The 23,939-nt window shown below is 34.1% G+C and overlaps 1 long non-coding RNA gene across 1 annotated transcript in view; it reads left to right on the top strand.

Moving 5' to 3' along the window:
• The first annotated feature begins 4,520 nt into the window (after window positions 1-4,520).
• Window positions 4,521-23,939, top strand: part of LOC146996682 (uncharacterized) — a 325,000-nt gene continuing 305,581 nt past the window's right edge. The window contains exon 1 of the long non-coding RNA XR_015041451.1: window positions 4,521-4,590. This is a non-coding gene — a long non-coding RNA (uncharacterized LOC146996682). The remainder of the gene's footprint in view (window positions 4,591-23,939) is intronic.

Genomic DNA, 23,939 nt, shown 5'->3' with positions numbered 1-23,939 from the left:
ACTAATTAAAGAAAGGAAGATAAAATATTTAAATTAACGTTGTTAGAACAGAATGATATTTAGCGAATGAATGTTCAGAATGATATTTAGCAGATTGACTGCTATGTTTTTGACACAGGGATCGAGTTCTGGAAAAAGTGTGATATTTGCATTGTGTCATGCAATAAATAACGCAGTTTTCTCATTTGAATTAAAAGTGTGAGAGGCAGGGAATAAATTACTCCAGTCAACGTACTGTAAAAGTAGGTCGCAGTTTTACTTTGCTCATTTTCGTAGTTCAAGGTTTGATGAGTGCAGTTCTATTTTAACAGTTTTTTCAAAGCTATATGGAAGTGATAAATCAGCATACTGTAATGTCAGAACACCCGGGTTGGGTGAAAAAAAGGGCAGATTGTCTTTTAAAATATTTATTTTAAAAAATTAATAAGAAATTAAAATAAATATTAAAATAATTGAACCATTAAGCCATAATTCATACAAAGGCCGCTGACGCGGCTACGACGCTGGATGCGTCTTCTTTCTCTCGTTTACAACATCAAAAGCTTTTTTTCACAAATCCCTCTCTTCGTTTTGTTAAAAACCTGGAATGGGTTTAATTAGTCTCTTATGTCCGGAAACCGCACCAGGAGGTTTCCGCTGCGCCTTCCTTCAAAAGGTCTGCTGTCCATTTTGTCTCTGAACAAACAGGTAGATCTCATTAAGCACCTGGAAGTCCGAGGTGTGCATGTGACTGATCGGGTTACAATACTCAGCGTATTTTGCCTTACGAGTTCAGTTAAACAATTATTAAAAGGAACAATAATGTTGTATATAGAGAGTTGACAATGAAGAGCAGCATCTCGGGAGAAATCTGTATAACTTAGCGTTTTGTAACATCTATTAATTCTGGCAAATCTCTAAGATTTGATTTGCATACTTTGGATTTCAGGTACCATAAATCCATCGGAGTAAGATCGGGACATTGCGGTGATTGCGAAACTGCAAAAGTTGCGGGAGATAACTCTATTTTGAAATGTTGTACACCTTGGAAATTTGTGACTCCAATAAAAAGGTTTGCCATTTTCCTCTCTGGTCATTGGTTCTTTGTAATATTCTTCTTCGCAAATGTTTTACGCCGGCAGTTTTCGTCATACCAGTAGCGTTCCAATGTCTTTCAGTGCGCTGATTCAGAAAAAAAAAAAAGGGTGTTGCTATTTAAAAATTTGAACATTTTTTCATAGTAACCGTAACTATGAAAGCTCGATTGTTTTAAATCATCATAACCTTGTGCGCATACCCAGAAATAATAACATCTGGAATTATATTTCCTCTGGCTGACCGAATAAGGCACCAGGGGTTCATATATCGGGGAAGTATTTATGACCATCCTGCATTAAGATCTAGCAGAGAATGATGGAGAATATGTTTTAAATTAAGAAAGGATTTTGTTTATATTAGTTTTGAAAGTTAAAGAAGTATAAAAAACCGCATTGTTTAAAAGGATGGCCCAAAAGTTATTCATACCTTCCACACGGTTATAATACACTGACTACCAATAAGTATTTGGACACCTGTGATAGAAAAGAAAAACTAACTTTATTGAAAATCAATAGTTGGTAGAGCCTCCACGAGAGGTAATTACAGCGTGGACCCTCCGGGGCATACTTTCCACAAGTCTTTGTATGACAGCTAGTGATATTTTCTTCCACTCGGCTTGGAGAAGACGTAGAAGTTCCTTCACCGATTTTGCACGGGTAGTGCACCCCTGAATTCCGCGATGCAACTCGTCCCAGAGGTTCTCGATAGGGTTCAGGTCTGGACTCCGGGCAGGCCAGTCCATTCGATGAACTCCATTGGCACCATACCAAGCCTTGGTTAATGTCGAAACATGACAACTGGCATTGTCGTCCTGAAAGTAACAGGGATCCAACCCGTAAAACTACCATAACGTAGGAAGCACATTGTCATCCAAAATAGTGCAGTAGGCATCGGAGTTGAGCTTACCATGAATGGTGAACAAGGGTCCCAGCCCATACCAGGAGAAACACCCTAGACCATAATTCCACCTTCGCCGAACTTGACTGTTGGCACAATGCATTCTGGCAGGAGACGTTCTCCAGGTAGAAGCCAGACCCAGACCCTGCCATCCGAACGGTAAAGGGTGAACCTTGATTCGTCACTCCAAAGAACCCTTTTCCACTGATCTACGGTTCAATTTCGATGTGCTTTGCACGACATTAACCGAGCAGCGCGGTTGGACTTTGTGATCAAAGGCTTATGGGCAGCAGCACGACTATGAAAACCAAGCAGATGTGCTTCCTTACGGATGGTATTCATCGAAACAATACTCCCGGATGCCTGTTGAAACTCCTCGCGGATGAGGACCATCGGTTGGGTGCGGTTCTTCCGAATTCCTGTGGACAGTACTCGTCGGTCTCTATCTCCCAGTTTCGTTGGTCTGCCGACTCGGGGCACATTCCGACAATCACCGCTCACCTTCCTCTTCTTAATCACATAGGCCACTGTCGATTTTGGGTACTTCAAATCGCTAGATATGTCCCTTAAGGATCGGCCACATTTGTGATACCCGATAATTATAACTTTCTCGAAATCAGAGAGCTCCGAACTGCGAGGCATCTTGCATGCGACTAAAGCCGATGCTGTTTCCTACACGATATATACCGGCGAAGTCCGTGACGTACCTTAGGACCGCAGATATCGTCATTTGCATAGGTGTCCAAATAAGTATTGGTAGTCAGTGTATATTTACCGTGTGGGATGATCTTAAATTCACTTAGTGCGAAATCAAGTTATTCTACTACTTGCGCAATAGTTGCAAAGTAAGTTAGTAAATATTTATTTACTAAAGAAATATTGATTATATTATCTCCTAAGATTAATTTTAGTAGAATTATCTAAAAAGAGTAAATCCATGTTTAGTAAGTTTAATTCCGAAAATTGTTTTAAAGTAACTTGAATGTAAATTGTTAAAAATGTTTAATGGGGACCCGAATTAAAAGTCACGAACAACAAAATTTCAATTTTAAAAAGAAATTAAATCAAAAGCAAGTAATTAATTTAAAAGCAAGTAATCATTGCCATTGATCGGAAATTAGTTGACTTTTCAAGGGGAACAAACCAACTCCCGTTCAATGAACAATAATTAAGAAAGAAATACGAAGGTGTTTCGTCCTTTACTCAAGTAATAAGGCGATGCCAAACTGGCAATTTAAGTTAGGCCAAATATTTCCGTGAATTGAAGGGATCGAGAACGAATGCAAAGCACCCAAAAACCCATTCTGATTAAGCATTTTCGCTAATTCAATTCCGAGTGAAAAGCATTGAACGGTAGTGAAAAGCACTGAAAGGGAGTTCATTGAACGGGAGTTTGTTTGTTCCCCTTGAAAAGTCAACTAATTTCCGATCAATGGCAAATGCTTTTAATTTAATTACTTGCTTTTAATTTAATTACTTGCTTCTGATTTGATTTCTTTTTACAATTGAAATTTTGTTGTTTGTGATTTAATTCGGGTCCCCGTTAAAATTTTTAACAATTTACATTCAAGTTACTTTAAAACAATTTTCGGAATTAAACTTACTAAATATAGATTCACTCTTTTTATATAATTCTACTAAAAATAATCTTAGGAGATAATATAATCAATATTTCTTTAGTAAATAAATTATCATTTACCGTGTGGTATATATAATACTTCTGGCTGTCGCTGTCAGTAATGAGACAGATAAACAGCCAATGGGAATGCCTGTTCCCGCTGAATGCATTAAATTGCAAGTGTATAAAATAATGTATTGACCGTTTTAATGTCCGTCAATATACTGCAACATTTATTTTATTTTCAAATAAATATTTCTTCTACTTCAAAACGGTCTGAGTTTACAACACAACTGGAGAGTATATTCATTTAAAGAAGCAAGGCCTTTAATAAAACATTAAAAAATTATATAATAATAAAAATACAAAATATTTGAAATGCACTTCTAACTGAATTAAAATACAGTGTAATTAGAAATTTAGAAAATCTTCTATGTCGATTGCATTGATTTTACTTTGAAAAAATTTTAGTAGATAAGAAGTATGTAATTTGTATCCATATTTCTCAAGAACAAAATTTATTTTTCCGAAACTTCACTATCTTCATTATAAACATATCTTACAAAGAATCCATATATCCACTAGATTATATAAAGCAATAGATGAATGTAGTAATAATTCATATCGAAAAAGAGTAAATGTTAATATACATATTTAATGCTCTTTTAACTACTTTACTTAACTACTATCTATAACTTAACTACCTTTAACACACTTAATGCTCAGTTATGGAATTTCATGAAATTCGCAAAGCATTCTAAGCTACATAAAACAATATGACGAAGCTGGAAAATCAAGTACTCTATCTTTATTCTCACGTCTAGAAATACTATTTCATTTCTATTTCCTAGAAATGATAATAGATGGCGCTGTGCTCCTGGGAACACAACAATATGTTTTAAACAACCGGCTCTTTAAACAATTTCTGGAAGGAGAATAATATCAAGCAAGAGAAAAATGACTGCAACTTTTAGTTTATGTAAAACTAGCTTTTCCCAGTAAGTAAGTCTATTTTTTATTGTAATAAAAGTTCAAATATCTGTTTTACAAATACTTGCTTTTCAAAGAACCTGTAAAACGTAATTTAAAGCAACCTTAAAGCACAGAATTCGAATTATATATTTAGAAAATAAGTACAAAGAATTTAAAATTTGTTAAAAAAACAAAAGCATTCAGAACTATATATATATATAGATACATATAAGCAAAAATTTATTTTTATTAAAAAATAATTTGGGACTTTATTTCTTATTCTTATTCTTGAAATACTTCATAATTTTACTGGTTTAAAATGCTTCTAAACTGTTCTAAACATTCATATTACCAAGAATTTTTTCAGTTGTTTTTCTAAACATTCATATTAGCAGAGATTTCTTCAGTTGATTTAGCTTTAACGCATAATTAGTTAAATTAGCATAATTATATTTATAATGCAGAGCTTCATTGCGAATTATACCGAAGAAACTTGAGATTGAATTAAATATAGAGCTGCCAAATTTAAAGATCGCGTCCTTTGTGGGTAGTCTTTATTTTGGCCCTCTCTTTTTTACAATATCAAAAATCATTGCTAGATTAGTACTTCTTGTTATCATTTTTAAAAAACAATTTTTTTTAATTCTTTCCATTTATCTTTATTTCATCACAGAATATATTGCAGTTTGTGTGAAAGAATTTAAAAGTGTATATGCTTAATTTCCTGTAAAATCTAGGTATTCTTCTGTTTTATGACTGAATGTAAAACCTCAAGCGCCTAATATAAGTAAATCATAATAACTAGTTTCAATCAGTAAATTTTACAACGCTGTGATGTAGGAAATCTTCAAGACTTTCTTTGTATCTGCAGTGTAGAAGTCGTAAATGTTTGCTAAATTTTTCTGAAGAAAACGTTTGGTAAAAACGTTTTCACTGCGTTCGTATTAGTTGTGATGATATTGATCATGGCATCATTGAGAAAATGCCAAAAGTACGATTATGCTAAATTGGGGCTTTAGGAAAAAACGTTTCAAAGTTTGAACAGAAATTTTGTTTTCCAATATATCAAATTATGATTTATGAATAATAATTTTGAATATTCACCTGAAAATGCATTTCTGTTTCTCTTTTAATATAGAATAAAATGTTGAAATATGTTGAAATATAGCCTAAATGCAGGTTACTATAAACAAACAAGCAAAAAAAGTGATGCAGATTTGTGGATTTAGTCACAAAATATTAGAAGTAGCGAAAGTTTAGTCAGAGCGAGTTTTCGCTACTGCTACTGAGAGCGCACGTTGTTAATTCTACCAGTTGTTTGATTTTTGAATTTCGGCTTCACATTCTTATCGCCGAAATTCGTTTCTCGCCGGTTTCTGAGTCAACCTGCTAGTTTAAATTAAATTGAATAGTCCTGTACTACTAGTTACCTTTAAATTTAGTTTGTTATATCATCTTTAAGTTATTTACCACAGGTGGTTCGCGAGAGTATAAGTACAATTGCGCAAGTCCGTGCCGTCTGTAAATAAATGTGTTCTATAAAAGGGAATTTTACACCCTTACCCTGTCGCATTCGTCTTCTAGTTTTTGCAAGAAGCCGCAACACAGACTTCAAGTAAATCTAGTTACAGTGTATGATAGCAAAGAATGCTAAGTCCTACAACTATTATACAAATTTTCTAGAGCATTATACGCCTTTACATATAGCATAATAACTGAGGAATCAAACTAAAGAAATGAAAGTGTACATTTTTGAAATACAAATTGATCAAGTCGCAGGCATCCATTAAAATAATAAGAAAAAGTGGAAGCATAAAATACTTTTTACTCAAGTGGCAAGTGTAATATTCAGATTTCTTTTTCCTAATTTGAGTGTACAAAACGTTAAGGAAGTTCTTTAAATTAAATATATATATATACTTAAGTTTAAAAATATAATATTGAAAATTTCTAACATTTAGAATTATATGAATTGTTAGAGAAAACTATATAGTAGTTTTATTTAAATAAATAAAAAAATTAATAAATTTTCCTAAAAAAATTAATAAATAAATTTTCCTGTTAAATAAAACTACCATATAGTTTTCTCTAGCACGAAGACTAATCACAAGTTTCTGAAGATTGAAATAATATTTTTTGGAATCACGATTTTTCGGAAACGATGTAATACTGTAAACGATTTTTCTTTGTAACATACTGTAGGCTCCTGTTTAATTTTTCTAATCCAATACTCGTTTAATTTTCTAGATCATTGCCACTTATCAAATAGCAATTACTCAAAAGGAATATTCTACTACAAAAAACACTGAAGTGTTCCCATATCTTAAAATCTTCAGTAATTTTGATTTCACAGGAGATTTCCAGTCATTTATGAAAGCAATGATTTATTTTCTATAAAAAATTCCTTTTATATAAAAGCTTTTGAATATTTCATCGATTATCTGCCCAGAAGAATAATGCTCCGGCTTAACCCTGCCACCTGCTGCTGAAAGACATAATATCTTATATATATGCGGCTTAAGCATTTGTCGTCGACAGTTTATTGGTTGCTTGTGTAACTGTAAATTGTTTTATTCCCTGTGCAGTGCAGCGCGTGAGGAATATTATGAGAAAGCTAAGCCGGAAAAATTAAAATACAAATTTAGCACGTGCATTTAACATTTAATAAAGAAATTTAGCATCTATATACAATAGAATTCGGAAATATGCAACCGGCAAAAACCGGAAACGATGTAAAAAGAAATAAAATGAAGTAAATAAATATCTTTATTATATGCGGCTTCAGTGTCTGTTTGTCGCCGATAGTTTATTGGTTGCTTGCGTAACTGTGCTAGCCAAAGGGGGGAAGTTGCTACGGCACAGGGTTTACCGTTTCAATTGAGACGTAGATAATCTCCTGTAAAACTTGCCTTTGCTATGACCATCGATAAGTCTCAGGGACAAACGCTTAAGCGTGTTGGCATTTTTTACCTGAGGCTGCATTTGAACACGGTCAACTTTATGTTGCCTGTTCAAGAGTTCATGAAAGAACGAACGTAAAATTAAAAATAATGGATGGTCCTCTGTAAGGCGAGCTTCAAAGTGATGGAAAGATCTGCACAAGAAATGTTGTGTACAAAGAGATCTTTGACATGTGAATTAGCATTTTATTATTTAAATAACCTTTATTTATTGAACTAGCGGTGGCTTTTAAGAAATGTACCGCCAGTGGTTTCCTTCATTGCACTCTACTTTAAGCATTTAAGCAAGTAGAAGGGGGAAACCGTGGGGCAGTAAGCAAAGGGGCGTCCTGGCTGCCTGCCCTGGGTAATTCAGTATGAATTAGCAGACATCTTTGCACAAATCGTTTTAATTACAATTTATAATATCTAGAACAGCGCTCATTTCGTATGACCGCCGGGCTTTCTAGCAATATTATAACTGTGTAAATAAAGAAAAGAGGTTTATGAAATTAAATGAAAGTTAAATGCACAAGAAATTGTTTTCTTATCAATTAATTAAGGTTTACGAATGTAGAAAATATTTAACAGCAGCAGCATTATATAGACCAAAATATGTAAATAATAAATAATAATTTAAATAAAATTAATTTAACAAAACTATTATGTAAATAATAGTTTTGTTTTCGAAAATTACCTTGTAAAAAAAAATTCAATCATTTTGCTTATACCTGTATGCATCCATTTTTCATAAGATTTTCTTTATAATGACATTTCTTCGTAAATACCTCATTTTACATTGTATAATTATGTGTTATTCATAAGTAACATACATCAGTTTTGTATGCATGACTGTGATTATTACAGGCTATATAAACCGATTACCGTAGACGGTTTTGTATCTGCAGAGTAGTTCATGCATTTAACCTTCTGACAGGCTTGGCAAGTTTAATCCTTTTATAAGAATTGTTTTTTTTTTTTTTTTTTTTTTTTTTTTTTTCTTTTACCACTTTGTTTCTCTTTGTTTAAAATGAAATTTTGCGCTGAATTACTAAAAGCACTGAATTACTAAAAGTGCTGAATTACTTTTCAAAGTGTTGCCACCAAATGTTATCGTTCTGTGTTATATTTTAAGAAATTAAATAATGAAGAATCTGCATGAATGTATGTATATTTCTCGCACTGTAAGAAAACGAAAGTACTTACGGCCAGAAGATTTTGAATACCGTAATCCTCCACCCGAACACGGGCACATGAAAGTCTGAATTTAGATTCAAATTTGTCTTATTATCTATTTTCATATTTTGTGAAACTTTTACGAATTTTTGATAAATAAACCCAAAGATTTCGAAGTGAGCAATAGTAACACTGTGAGAGGGAAACAATTGTTTTACCTCCAGCATGGCACACTGTCTATCGGAATTTCTAAAGATGTGCTATTTTTAAATATTTTGTGATATTGCTATTGAATTAAATTTTATAGTTTAAGTGCGAAGAACGTAATAAAGGTAACACACAAAACATTAAAAACGCTCCTCTGGGCGTAATATAAAATGTGAAAGCTATCAGAATTTTTTTAAATATTGTGAATATTATCCTTAAAAAACTGAAGTAACTAAAATTAAAGTAAGTAGCTGAAGTAAGTAATTGAATAAAGAAATTGCTCAGATTTTCAGTTCTTTAGAATAGTATCAAGCATATATAGTGTAAATCATCAGGAATGAATCCAAATGTTTGGATCCTCAGTGGTTTAATAATGACCTTAATTTTTATTAAACTCTTTGCTAGGTAAGAATGAAATCTAAAAAACCATAAATAAAGTATTGTATCTTTGTATGACACAATATTGAAGATAATCATTTAAGTAAAATCATCTACAGAGTTGGTAAGATGTTTCTTAGGTGTTTCGAAGCAGAAAACACGGAAAATTGACTGCGCTCTCTTTCCAAGATTCGAGCCATTGTTATTCCGTTTGCTATGAAAGAAAACCTGCAGAAAAGCGTCAACTCCGTACTTTCTCTTTCGACCATTCCTTACTTTCTTATTCGGCGGCTGAGGAATAGCACGGAAACCCATTCGACCAAATCCAGGAGACGAAGAGTGATTATCAACATGAAGGAGCGTGATTATTCTTTACAGACGAAGCATGAGAATGTTTAAAACCTGGATATAAAATGTAGGAGAAATGAAAGTCATACATTTTCCACTCAGGATTAGATAAGGAAAGGCAACTTTCAAGCCAATTTAAATTATTTTTCTATTTAATTCTAGCATGAGAATACGCATGAGTATGAAACTAATCCGCAGTCCGTCATGCTCATTAATTCTAGCAGTCTCATGCTAAATAATTATAGCATGAGAACACTCATGAGATTATTCTTTACAAAAGAAGCCTGAGAATTTTAAGGCCCTTGGTAAGAAATTAGGAGAAATGAAAGTCGCACATCTTCAGTTTAGGATTAGATGAGAAAATGCAACTTTCAAGCCAATTTAAATTATTTTTGCAATTAGTTCTAACACGAGAATACATATAAGGGAGTACACTCCCTCATGCTTATTAATTCTAACATTCTCATGCTAATTAATCATTTCTAATTACTCATTTTCCTGCCAATTAATTTTAGCATCAGGTAACGTAATCATTCTTTACAAACAAAGCATGAGAAATTTTAACACCATCGATAAGAAATATAGGCGAAATGAAAGACATACATTTTCAACTTAGTCGAGAAAACGCAACTTTCAATTTAAATTCTTTTTCTAATTACATTATTTTGTACATCGAAATTATTGCATTGATATTACTTTTCGTTCTTACAGTGATATTACTAGGTTAGATGATGGATCCGCCATGCAGGCCGAAAAGACTCACATTCTGAACTTTCGTTTCATTAATATTATGTAACTAAATATGAATTTTTGTGGTCTGGAGTCTCTCAGATGGCTTTTGAAGAGCAAAATCTACACCACTGAATAAAGCTTATTAAAGCTTTTGCTATTTACAGAAAGAAAAGTGCTAACTGAATAAATGTAAGACATTTAAAGGATTTAATATTAAATCTGTGTATTAAATTACATATAGTTATCAAAATTAATCTCTTGTGTCTAACATTTACTTGTGTCTACGTATCATTCATAGATTATTGTATCGTACATTTGTATCTTACTGATTTTCAAAATTTTCCTTATATTTCCAAGTAAAGGGTGTCACAATAAAAGCGCCAGATTCAACATGCCCAATAAAAGGAATATATATTTACATACAGACAATTGCAACTAGTACGTCCGGGAATTTCTCTATTAGTCTGCGATTCCATTAAGTACATTAAGTACATTTTAACCATTAAGTTCCATTAAGTACATTAAGTACATTTTAACCATTAAGTTCCATTAAGTACATTTTAATGTTAAAGGATTGCACCAAGCACCATAAGAAAAGACTGTGTAAAGCACTCGCCAATTTTGTAATGAATTTTCGCAATCAAAACTCAGTCCAAATCTTATCCCACTAAGTCGACTAAACTGCAACGAAGCTGTGAAATGAACTGATAGTGATAAAATGCCACTCTTGGGAGATCAAATCAGAAATGAATCGACAGTGATAAAATGCCAGTATTGCCAGGTCAAATCAAATTCAACATTCTTAAATCAGAATATTTGCCTGCTGTAAGAATGTAAAAACATTTTCTACCTTCTAAAAATAAAGTATTCGTGTGGGCATATTAAATCTGGCGCTTTTGTTGAGACACTTTTTATTTCTCATAAATGCTCATTATATACCGTATTTTACGGACTGTAAGACGCACATTAATTTTTAAACATTCCTTTTAAATAGCATTTTTACAATTTTTATTATTAATTTGAAAAGTCAGACAGAAAGAAAAAATTCTTAGTTTATAAAACCGAACTGACCTTTAAAGTCCTTGAAAACCGTCATCTGAACTTTCTTCTTCTTCTTCTACCGATAACACAAATCAATTTCAATTCAAGTTCACTGGCACCGTAGACTGCATTGATGCATCATAGGCTACACAATATTCTGGGTTTGTGATGGCGGAACGGGAGGGAAACAGTGTTGCCAGTTGCTGCCAGTTGAATCCAATGTTGCCAGATATAGATAGGTTTCCCGCGGCATCGAGTATATGGCCATTTTTAAGACTGGCGGGAATTTTTAATCAAACATTGGACATTTTTATATTAATTTCGAATATAAGACGCACCTGAAATTCGGAGGCATTTTTTTTTTTTTTTTTTTTTGAAGAAAAACGTGTGTCTTATAGTCTGTAAAATACACTAGTTTCTATTATGGAGAGAAATAAGAAAGTCTGGAAAATTACATTTAAATAAACTTTTTAAAAAAGATATGTTCATGATACTAGCAATTCTCATCCTTCTAAACATTTTCTCGCAGTGTTTTTGTTTTTATTTTCTCCCCTCCACCCACAGAGAAGGAATATAATCCTTGAAGGAAATATCGATATCTCATTAAAAACTATAACATATACTTAAATACAGTTCAGCTTCAGAATCGACTTTGGGAACAGTATATTTCATTGCTAGGTGTGTTTTCCAAAAATTTAAGTGATTCATTTTACAGTAAGATTACAAGGGCAAGAAAAGATATTTTATCGCTATAAACTAAACATTATTTCTTTTCTGGCTGCACATTTTCATGGAACTTTTCCGTCGAATAATTAGTATCCTGCTTTTTTAACTGTAGATGCAAAATAAAATGAAGCTATTAGCAGTTTTTGTTAAACTGGTGAAATAGTTTTAGGTAAGGGTTGTCATAACAGAAGTTAGCAGAAGACTGGCTTACAATCATAGTGTCTAAACTGTGTAGAATCGACACGACAGTTAGCAGAAGACTACCTTACATTCATCGTGTCTAAACGGTGTAGAACCGACACGATAGTTAGCAGAAGACTGGCTTACATTCATAGTGCCTAAACTGTATAGAATCGACACGAGAGTTAGCAGAAGACTGGCTTACATTCATAGTGTCTAAACTGTGTAGAATCGACACGACCGTTAGCAGAAGACTGGCTTACATTCATAGTGTCTAAACTGTGTAGAATCGACACGACAGTTAGCAGAAGACTGGCTTACATTCATAGTGTCTAAACTGTGTAGAATCGACACGACAGAGGAACAAAAGAGTTACAGGAGAAAACATAGCAGTAAAAAACATCGCGGACGGAAACTTTGCTGAGAAAACTACTCAAGGCGGAAACGTCCTCCTACAAAACATAGTGAAAGAAAACGAAGTAAGGAGAAAGCATCGCAGTTCTAAAACATCGTAGTACAAAACATCGTTGTCGAAAATAAAGCAAATCAAAAATTTCGCAGTTTAAAAACATCGTTGTCGAAAATATCGTGGTAAGAAATAAAACACCATTGTATGAAGACAACATCGAAAAAACTTGTTTTTAAGGCTTTAAAAGTTGTAAATACATAATTGCATAATGATTTGTGAGATGAAGAAAGGAATGACGAATATTTTTTGTTATTATATTTTTGAATTAACTAAAAAATTTTTGCTGAAAAATTAAGAAGGAAACGTAAGCATTCAGAAACTGAAAATGACCAGAAAATTAACACTAAGATAACCGCAAACAGTTATTCATCATCCTTTTTCTAATCTTTTTTAGACTATATTTTGCATGAGAAATACCAAATTGAATATGAAAATTTAAATGAAAATGAAATTGAATAAACGAGATTATTTAATTAATGACAGTTATTAATTAAGTATATTAGCTTGAAATTCTATTAATCGCTACACTTAGCGTTATTTTTCCACTCAGTTTCTGAATATTCTTCTTATGTTTTCAGCAAAAATTTATTAATTAATTCAAAGACATGAAATATTAAAGATATTCATCATTCTTTCTTCATTTCCCAAATCATTATACGAATGAGTATTTACAAATTTTAAATCCTGAAAAACACGTCTGCGATGTTATCGTAATGCGCTGATTTTTAAAGACAAAGTTTTTTAAACCTCGAAGTTTTTGAACGGCTTTATTCTCCACGGCGATGCTTTGTACCGCGATGTTTTAAAACTGCGATGTTTTCTTCTTGCTTTGTTTTCTCCCACGATGTTTTGTAGGACGACGTTTTCGCCTTGCTTTGTTTTCTTCGTGACATTTTCGTCCACGATGTATTTACCGCGATGTTTTTTGGCGGACACCGAACAAAACTGCATGGGAACGACCCGGTGTCCGCCGATAACATCGCGGCAAAAACATCGCGGACGAAAACGTCGCGTAGAAAACAACGCAAGGCGAAAACGTCGTGCTACAAAACATCGTGGGAGAAAACATCGCAAAGAGAAAACATCGCAGTTCTAAAACATCGTGCTAACAGAACATCGTCGTCGAAAATAAAGCGATTCAAAAACTTCGCAGTTTAAAAACATCGTCATCGAAAATATCGTGGTAAAAAATAAAGTATCTACAAATCATCGCATGACGATAACATCGCACAGACATGCTTTTTTCAGGTTTTAATAATTGTAAATGGATATTCCCATAATGATTTGTGAGCGCAAGATGTAAAGAAGGATAATTTTTACTTTCACATTTTTTTTATTTACTAATAAATTTTTGCTGAAAAAGTAAGAAGGAAACTTAAGCATAAAAAATTAAATGCAAATTATAGATTATACTTTTCATGAAAAATTACCAGTAAAAACTTTATAAAAAAGATTTATTAATGGCCTTTTTTAGTTAACTATGTCGGTTTAAAATTCTATTAAGTGCTATAAGTTGCATTAATTTTCTATGCTTAAGTTTCATTCTTATTTTCTCAGCAAAAATTTATTAGTTAATAAAAAGTATGAAAGTAAAAATTATCCTTCTTTCCATCTTACGATCACAAATCAATATGGGAATATAAATTTACAGTTATTAAAGCCTGAAAGAAGCATGTCTGCGATGTTATTGTCACGCGATGATTTGTAGATACTTTATTTTTTAATACGATATTTTCGACGACGATGTTTTTAAACTGCGAAGTTTTTGAACCGCTTTATTTTCGACGACGATGTTTTGTACCACGATGTTTTAGAACTGCGATGTTTTCTCGTTGCGATGTTTTCTCCCACGATGTTTTGTAGCACGACGTTTTTGCCTTGCGTTGTTTTCTCCGCGACGTTTTCGTCCGCGATGTTTTTGCCGCGATGTTTTCGGCTGTAACCGAACGACGCTGACTGATTGCACTATATTATCAATAATGAAACAGGATAGATACCGGTGTATGATCGATATTATGAAAATGAAATTTGAATAATGGTGTAGTAATCTGTACACCAAACTATCGGTATATCATAAATGCGCTCATTATGAAACTGTATCGGATCGACTCCTTGTGGAACTGTATCCAATTAACCCACCACAGGAACAAAACTGCATGGGATCGACGCTCCTCATCGATACGCCATATTATTACGATTATCGATACGCCGGAATCGAAACAGGATTAAATCAACATTATAAAAAAGCAGTTTTGAATAACGATGTAATAATAAAGAGGATTAATGCATATTTTTTCTTTGCACAGAGTGGAAACTGAGAAATGGCTGACTCTATATAGGGTCGACACCAGCGTACTATCGACGCAGCGTTATACAGATTCAGACATAAGACCACGGAATCGACATGACATAGGATTAAAACCCGTATACTATAAACCTGACTAATTTTGAGCAGAGGAAGAAACTGATATCACGTGGAAAAGAATAATCTAGAGGAAAGAATATTGATTGAATTATTGTTTATTAGGATACCTGCATAAAACCGACACCGGTGTAGAATCGACGCCAGCACAAAACTAATATTTTGTACAGGATCGAAACCTAATTTTGAGAAATACAAAAATGTTGTCTATTCTATCTAGAATTGATTCTGTATTGAATTCCGGATTATTTAATATGTCAAAGCTGATTTTTAATTGAGAAATTCATAAATTTTAACTGTAAAGAAATTGTAATATCAAAATAAAGCAATGCTTTATAGATTTTCTTTGGGAGCATAAACGAGAAGCAAACTATGAACTATTTATTGTTGTGTAAGGTATAAATTACAGAGTCTTGGGAAAATTAGAATAACCTTTCTATGAAAATCAGAACTTGAACATAAATGCCCGTCTTGTGCTTAAAATGCCAACCACCACTTAAAATAATAGTAATGCCAGAATTTAAACAAAGCCTAATAGTTGAAGGCTACACAATTAACTTCAATTCTAAGTTGGCTCAGAACTTTTCATTGGCTCACAATTTAAGTGACGGCAGCTGTAACGCAATGCCGAATAATCACAATCTTATCAGAGCTGGCAAAAACTTAGTAACGTGGCATTGAAAGGCAGAAACAAGCTATGTCTTATAATCCAAAACCATCGACTTAAATACTCTATAACGAATTTGCATTCTGGTGAGGAAACGGAAAGGAAAAGTGATAGTAAAGACTGAAATTATAAATAACTCTTAATTGTAACTATACAGCTAATAGTGAAATAATGGTAATTGTACAGCTTTATGATTCTGTTCCAAAACGAACTCCAAAACTTCCAAAACGAACTCCAAAACTTCCAAAACGAATATGATTTTAAAAATGTTTTTAGTCGATGTGTTTAATGTCAAAACTAGGAGGCTGTAAAATTTTAAGGAAGGATTTTCTAAATTTTTTTATTATATTTCATAGGATGACTCTTTCATTAGATGACCCGAAAACGGTATTAAGTAAGTTATGAAACGTACATACGTGGAAATTGCGTACAAGGAGGTGGGACATTGGAAAACGAACAGAAAAAGTTTTGATGGTCATCAGGACAATGACATCAACAGTATGTCACAAGGAAAAATGAAATCGGAAGCTTCGATAACCGGATTGTTTTTAAAGGCAAGATCTTCTGACAAGATCTATAACAGGCAAGATGTAGATGGATTAAAGGCAAGATGTAGATGGATTAAAGGCAAGACCTTCTGACAAGATCTATGGCAGGCAAGATAAAGGCAAGATGCAGATGGATTAAAGGCAAGATCTTCCGGCAAGATCTATGGCAGGCAAGATAAAGGCAAGATGTAGATGGATTAAAGACAAGATCTTGGGTTTTAATCCAAGGCAGGCTCTAGATTAAAGGCAAGATCAAGGGCTTTAATCCAAGGCAGACTCTGCATTAAAGGCAAGATCTATGGCAGCCAAGATCGCCTGACTTTCTCCCTTCCGATGTGTTCCTATGGGGTGGTTTAAAAAGAGAGTTTACACTTAACACGAATGCAATTCATATTCCAGTTTAAACAACGTTAATGTAAACAACATTCGACGTGAAACTGCAATGATTATTGATATAATCTTGCAGGTCATTTTCGTAAACATAAAGCATCACATTCCGCTATGTTTGGGCAAAAGTAATAAATATTTCTACCTTGTCCTCTGCTATCTAAGTGATACCCTTGGTGCAACGTATGTGGTTACGTTTTCATATTAAAAATTTAATAAATAGTCTTTGAATTAGTATCTTTTACTAAGGTCTAGTACCGAAAAGTCCCTCTGAGTTATGTTACGCTATCACATGCTTATCTTTTAGGCAGCTGGGAATTGCTTAATTAGGGGAAAGGTAAGCCTTTTCTTTTATTACCTATAACCGCCATTTTCTAGGCCGTTGACATTTGACATGACGCTGGCCTAAGATATCTAATTTTCTTTTCAAATTACAATTCTTCTCAAACTGAAAGATTAAAAAGCAATAAATGTATTCCTTAGCAATTAAACATTTACTTCATCAGTATATTTAATTCATTGATTAAATATGTTTGACTTACAATATGTCCAATTTATGTTTATGGATATTTGTAATACTGTTATGAATAAAAAGATGTTTTCTAACGCTTTAGTAGGTATTTCAAAGCAGAGTCTGTAAGGCTTTTCCATAGTAATTTGAAATATATTTCATTGAATTCTCTTTGTGCTGATTGATATGCTAAGTTGAGGAGCAAAAATTACATAGCACTGTTTTGTAATCCTCCCAGATCTAAGCCAATTTGTCATTTCATCAATTAGAGTTTGTGAGAACTTAATTAACGTCTTATAATCTATAAATATGCAAAACTTCGGAGATATGTGACTCGTTTATGCTTTTGTGAGAAAGTAAGAATCAGGGTGGTATTAAACTGCAATTTACGCTGTAAACCTTTTCTCGTCCCAGGAGACCCAGCAGGTGCAGGTCGAAGAAAAGTTTAAAACGCCATCGTTTCTTGAGGGGAAACCTGAAATGCTTTAAAAACATTTCCCGCTCCGCTAATGAATCTTTATTTAAGTCGAGGGATTTTCCGTCTGCCTATGGAGAAAAATCTGGAAAAATCTTTTCTTCCTCTTCTTCGCTTATAATCATCTCGAATTTGGAAGCAATCGCGAGCATTAAGGCAAATTGCCCCTTGCAAAAGCATTTTTACAGAAGAAGCCTCTCTGCCGAAAAGCTACATCTCGAATTTACATATCTAATTAAACGAATAAGTTCTCTTCGCCGTGCGTCTTGCCTCACTAATTAGTGGAGAAGGAACTCAAGAAGGTTTTCAGACGCCATTCCACCCAGATGGGGGAGTCCGCGGTCTCAGAGGATGATCCAACTTTTACTTCGTCAGAATATCTGTTTGTGTAAAGACAGCAAAGTACGCGTTGGGGGATTCGGTAATCTGCCTGAATTTGTTAACTTTGGATACACGAAGAGATCTTTCTTTTTAGAGAGCGACAGAGAGAGAGTCTCTTTTCTCGCTCTCTTCCGCTACTCATTCTCTGGCTTTTCGGCGTTCTTGAAAAAGTTCTTTTTCCCGCGCTTCCGGCGTGCTTCGAGTTTCGTTAATAAGCAAGGTTTCGACAATGTTAATTTAATACCAAGACCCGAGAGCAAAGGGATTTGGATGAAAGAAAAGGTTTTTGAAAAGAAAGGTTTTCTAATTATCAATTTTCTCTTCCCAACAAGAAAGCAAAATGTTTCTGGTGGAGACACGGCACCGACATTTTCAATTCCGAATGATCTGCTTCTCAGCAGTTTCAGAAGGTAGCAATTTATTTTTCAGTCAGGAATTTCTTCAGTCAAAAGCATATTTCGGAGAATAGTTTTAAAGTACTTTATTTATATTATATTTGAATGGATTCTGTTGTTTTAAGGGGACTCATACACCTTAAAACCCATAAGATCTTCGAATATGTGACTGTTGCAAGAATTGGGATAACTTATTTATTTTAAAAGCAATTACTTCCAAATTTTTACAGCTGACTGCATAATATAGCTGCTTTCTGAAATGGTAATCCGAAAGTTTGTGTTGCCACAAATATTTTTATAATTTAATCCGCTCTGTGACAAAATTTTTCGTCAAGTTTCCACCTCGCGCGCACAGTTTAAAACATTCTGTTGCATAATTTAATTTCATATTTAATATATAGCTTTTATAACATTTGGAAACTACTGTGAACCTAAAATTCTAAGAATTTCATGTTAATTTTTTATTTTATTTTGAGTTGAGTTTGTAAAATGTATTTTATTAAAAAAATCTCTAATGTTTTCGTGCATAATTTTTTTTTTAATACTACAATATTCATCAAATTTTTGGCTCAGTTAGAAGATAGTGCCCATATAAAGAATTCCATTAAATTTTAAGTATGTACCATTAGCCATTTTTAAAATATCATGCGCGCAAGGTGGAAACATGACGAAAACTTTTGTCACAAAGCGGATTAAATTACAAAAATATTCGTGGCAACACAAATTTTCTGGTTACTAGTGTCTAAAGCAGCTATATTATGAAGTCAGCTGTAGAAAGTTGGAAGTAATTGCTTTTAAAATAAATAAATTATTCCAATTCTTGCAACAGCCACATATTCGAAGGTCATAAGGGGTTTAAGGTGTATGGAGCACCCTTAATTTGCGTACCAATCAATTATCTTCCATTCGCTTCTTTCGCTTACACTAAAATAAATATAGTCTAAAAGCTTAGTCTCCTACTACCTCTGTCCCATAATTATTGTAGCAAATGAAAATTTAAACCGGAATTATTGGCGAATGCAGCTATAAGTTACGTTGTAGCTCAAAATTGCAAAGCCTTCGTTCAAAATAAATCTTTCATAACATCTGTCATTTGTTTTGGCCTATTTTCAATTTTTAAGTTAACCGTATCGTTATTAATGGTAATTATTTTTCTAATTTTATCCGCCGATAGAAATGAATATTTTTATTCCAATTGAATATCATCCAACTGTAAAAGTAAAAGACAGAAAAAGAGTTTTCTAGGAAATATCGAATTGCGATTTCCAGCTCTTGTAGCACCAAAAGAAAAACGAAAAGTTGCAGAGCGGTGGAATTTTGTCAGCTGCAAAACAATTTAAATGCAACAAAATGACCTTACCAAGAATCTGGAAACGTGCTTCCGAAAATATTTTTTAAGCTAACGCTGATGTTTTAAAAAAAAACAGATCTGTGGATGTAAATTATAGAGAAAAACCTGGGAAAATTTAGACAGATTCCTCTTAGCAGAACAGGCACCACAGCAGCAGTAAATATAAGTTTTAATTCTATCTCCCTGGAAATACTGGTTAATACGTTTCTATCACTTCAAAAACATATTTAAAACAATAGAACTCTCATGTTTACAGTTACAGTGGAAACAATTTCGAAATTTTCGAATGGCAACACCGACCTTTTTTCCTGCGCAAATTGATCAGCGCATTCTAAAGCCATAAATGGTGTTGGAACGATGCACGTATAACGAAAATCGTCGGTGTAAAACATTTGCAAAGAAGAGTATTATAAAGAACCGATGATAACTCGACAGAGGAGAAGTTAAAAAAGAAAAAATTTATTGGAATAACAAGTTTTCTGCCTGCCGACCTTCGTAGACGATAACATATTGCCGCACTTCCTGTGGAAGATTGTTGACAATAATGACGAACGTAACATCACAGGGGGGTATCTATATAACTTAACATTTTATGCATCTGTCAATTTCAACAAATCTGGTGGATTTGATGGGTACACCTTAGATTTCAGATAATCCCAGTACCAGATATCCATCGCAGTTTGCTAAACGGATAGCGGTGGCCACAGACCTGCCTAGTTAAGGGAGATGTCTCTATTTCGAAATGCTGTACTCGTCAAATTCTTGTAATTCCAGTAAAAGCTTTCTTCGTTTTCCCTTCTTGTGTTATAATTGGTCCTTTGATAACAATGATTCTCAAGAGTAGTGTAGAGACATTAGGTATTTTTTGGAAGCAGGAAAAGGGAAAAATGAGCAAAGCCTTCGCCGGGAATTGGACTATGGACCTCTGGAATACGCTTCCAGCATGCAGACCACAACACCATGAAGGCATGCCAAGAAGGCAGGAAAAACACCATATATACTCCCCCTTAAAAAGGCCGACTGGGGTTTTAAAGGACCCAAAAACCAAATCCTGGGTGTGGAGAATCATCATCCACCACCCTTTTAGTTTGGGCGCCACTGTAGAGACATTAGATTAATTGGAAGCAGGAGAGATGAAAAATCAGCAATGCTTATGCCAGGAATCGAACCGCGGACCTTTGGAATACGCGCCCAACGTGCAGGGCACTACACTACGAAGGCACCCTAGGAAGGCGGGAGAAATACCTTATATACTCTCCCTTTTAAAGGGCGACTGGGGTTTTTAGGTTACTCAGTCGCCAAATCCTGGGTGTGGAGAATCATCATCCACCACTATTTTAATTCGGGAGCCACTGTAGAAACATTAGGTTTTTTTTTTTTTGGAAGCAGAAGTGAAAAATGAGCAACGCCTTCTCCAGGAACCGAATTATGGACCTCTCGAATACGCGCCCAGCATGTGGACCCCTACACCACGAAGGCACGCCAAGAAAGCCGGAGAAACACCTTATAGTAGGACTGTGCAACATAGGAGTACCTAAGAGCGATGACTTTGCCTCCATCGAAAAATGGTAACTTTAGAATTTATCAATGAGATCTGAAATGGAGGCTCTAACGGTAATTACGGAAGTCCAGAATTTGGAGAATTAATTGATAATGTTCAAAATTTTGGAAATTAATCATAGCTGCCAAGCTGGCGATGTTGGAATAAGAAACTTAGCATGCAAAACGCAATTACGAAAATATAAAGCATTTAATAAAATTAGTAATACATAAGCAAATCAAACTTCATTCACGCGCCCAATGGTTGATTAATTACATCGAATAATTTTGGTGTAGACACCAAAAATCTTGTTCATTTCACGAATGATCTTCATAAAAGCTGCAGATATGTCAATTGTGCAGTTTTTCTCTTGAGCATTTATATTTTTTTTTGGTTATCTGCTCTACTAAGAGATGGGATCTAAGTCTGGTTATTTACATCAATGTCAACATCTGAAATTTCATTTCAATGAGATACATTCCGATGACATCAGAGATCCCGTGACTTATGCATAGCTAATGTAAACAAGCAATGCAGATGACCTCAGAGATCACATGACTTATGGCTAATGTAACAACAGCTAATGTAAACAAGAAGGTCATTCTTCCTCTTCTTTCCTTGCGGAATGTATCTCATTGCTTGGGTGGATAGGCCGCTAGGACTTCAGATAATTGGGAAGTTTCTTTATGACCACGCTGTATTATGATCTAGCAGAGGATGAAGAAGAATATATTTCAAATTAAGAAAGAACTCTGTTTATATTAATTCTGAAAATAAAAGAAATATAAAAAAAACCGCATTGTTCAAATGATGGCCCAATGGTTATTCATACCTTCCTCACGGTTGTAACATATTTCTACTACCGGATGCCGCTGTGAGTAATGAGACGGATAAATGACCAATGGGATTGCGTATTCCCATTGGTCATTCTAGAATAGTCTATACAGAGGGGGTTCAAGGGTCTCATGTTCTAGTAATTCTCTATAGAGAAGTATGTTCTAAGTAATCCTTCCTATCTTACTGAAGCATTTAGACAGAGAATATGTAACAAAAACATCAAACTTAATTAAAGATTATGAAACAAACTTTTATTCAAATCTACTTTAGGGAAATCGCTAAATTTTCAAAATTAGATATCTAGATTTTCAGCAAGAAAAGTAGAAAAAAATAAAATCATGTGGCTTATGTTCAATAATTTCGTTGGTGAGAAAGCTAAAAAAAAATTCTTTGCTATAAAAATATTTTGTACTTATACTTGATCTTTCTAAGGTGTAAAAGCTGTCAAATGAATTTTGCGAACAGTAATTATTTCTACCAGAAGCCACAGTGAATGAGCCTAAAAAGAAGATGAAGAAAAAATAAAAAAGTAGCATTAAAAAGAATGAACAACATTTCGCATTTGTAAGTATCGCCTGTCCAAAATGGCATAACGGAGGAGAAAAAGGATCAAGTTTTCAGAGAAGATTATTTTTGAATATCGTTCTTGTGTGCTTCGCTGCTTTCCCTGTTACTACCCCCTTCTCCATTTGCAACGCGAGTGGTTTAGTTCTGTATCGGGGATGACATAGAATAGATAGGCCTAGAAAGGCTTACGTAAAAACTGGAACAAAAAATGAAAAAAAGAAAAAACTGGAAAAATAGGAAAGGCTACACGCCTAACGACCGAGTCATCATACCGTTTCAATATTCGCGCAAAAGTATCTACATCTGCATGCAGGTGGTATTTCTGGAGACGTAGTTGGGAGAGGGAGGAACAAAAATAATATACTCCGTGTAAGACTGAGCTTAATAGTAAAAACGAAAAAAAAGGGAATTTTTTTTTTTCCCTTTGAGAAAGACATCGGTAATACCGTAAAGAAAGAAAGGGGAAAATAAAATACAGAAGGCATCAAAACGTAAAATCAGTAAAGGGAAGAAGAGGAATGTTAGAAGGGGAAAAAAGGGGAGCAAAAAAAATGGTGAATAAATGAAGGCACTTTAGCTTCACCACATCATTAGACTAAGATATTTCATCGAAAAGGTTTCGAGGGGGGGGCTTTGGGGAACTACAATCTTCTTTATGTAAATACCCGAGGGAAGCAGCAGCAACAACAAGCCGTAGGACTTAAAGAAATCTTTGAGGAGGAGGGAAATGTATTGTTGACGGTCTGCGTATCGAGATTATGCAGTGAACGTGGATTACACGTGCCCGGAATACCGACCCCCAGACCCCCAGGGGGCTTTCTTTCATTTTTTTCAGAGAGTCATTTTCGTTATCCGGCGCATTTTTTAGATCTTTCTAATGATTCGCAGGATCTCAAATTGCAGCTAAATCAATACTGAAAGCAACCGGTTGAATAAGCTAAAACATTGCTCTAAGTCTTTGCAAAGAGGAAGAACTTCAATCGCAATTCTTTCGGAGAAGTAATACGATTTGGAAATTTCTATTACTTTTCGTTTGAAGCAGACTCAGTGTAAGCCTAATAGTTTCTTTTATTTACAGTTAATAATTACATAGAATAT

Source organism: Stegodyphus dumicola, chromosome 6 (assembly GCF_044657685.1).
Source record: "Stegodyphus dumicola isolate Sdum_Otavi_A_Nest chromosome 6, ASM4465768v1".
NCBI classification, from domain to species: Eukaryota; Metazoa; Arthropoda; class Arachnida; order Araneae; family Eresidae; genus Stegodyphus; species Stegodyphus dumicola.
The sequence above is the reverse complement of the archived record's forward strand: the minus strand, read 5'-3'. Positions and strand labels throughout refer to the sequence as shown.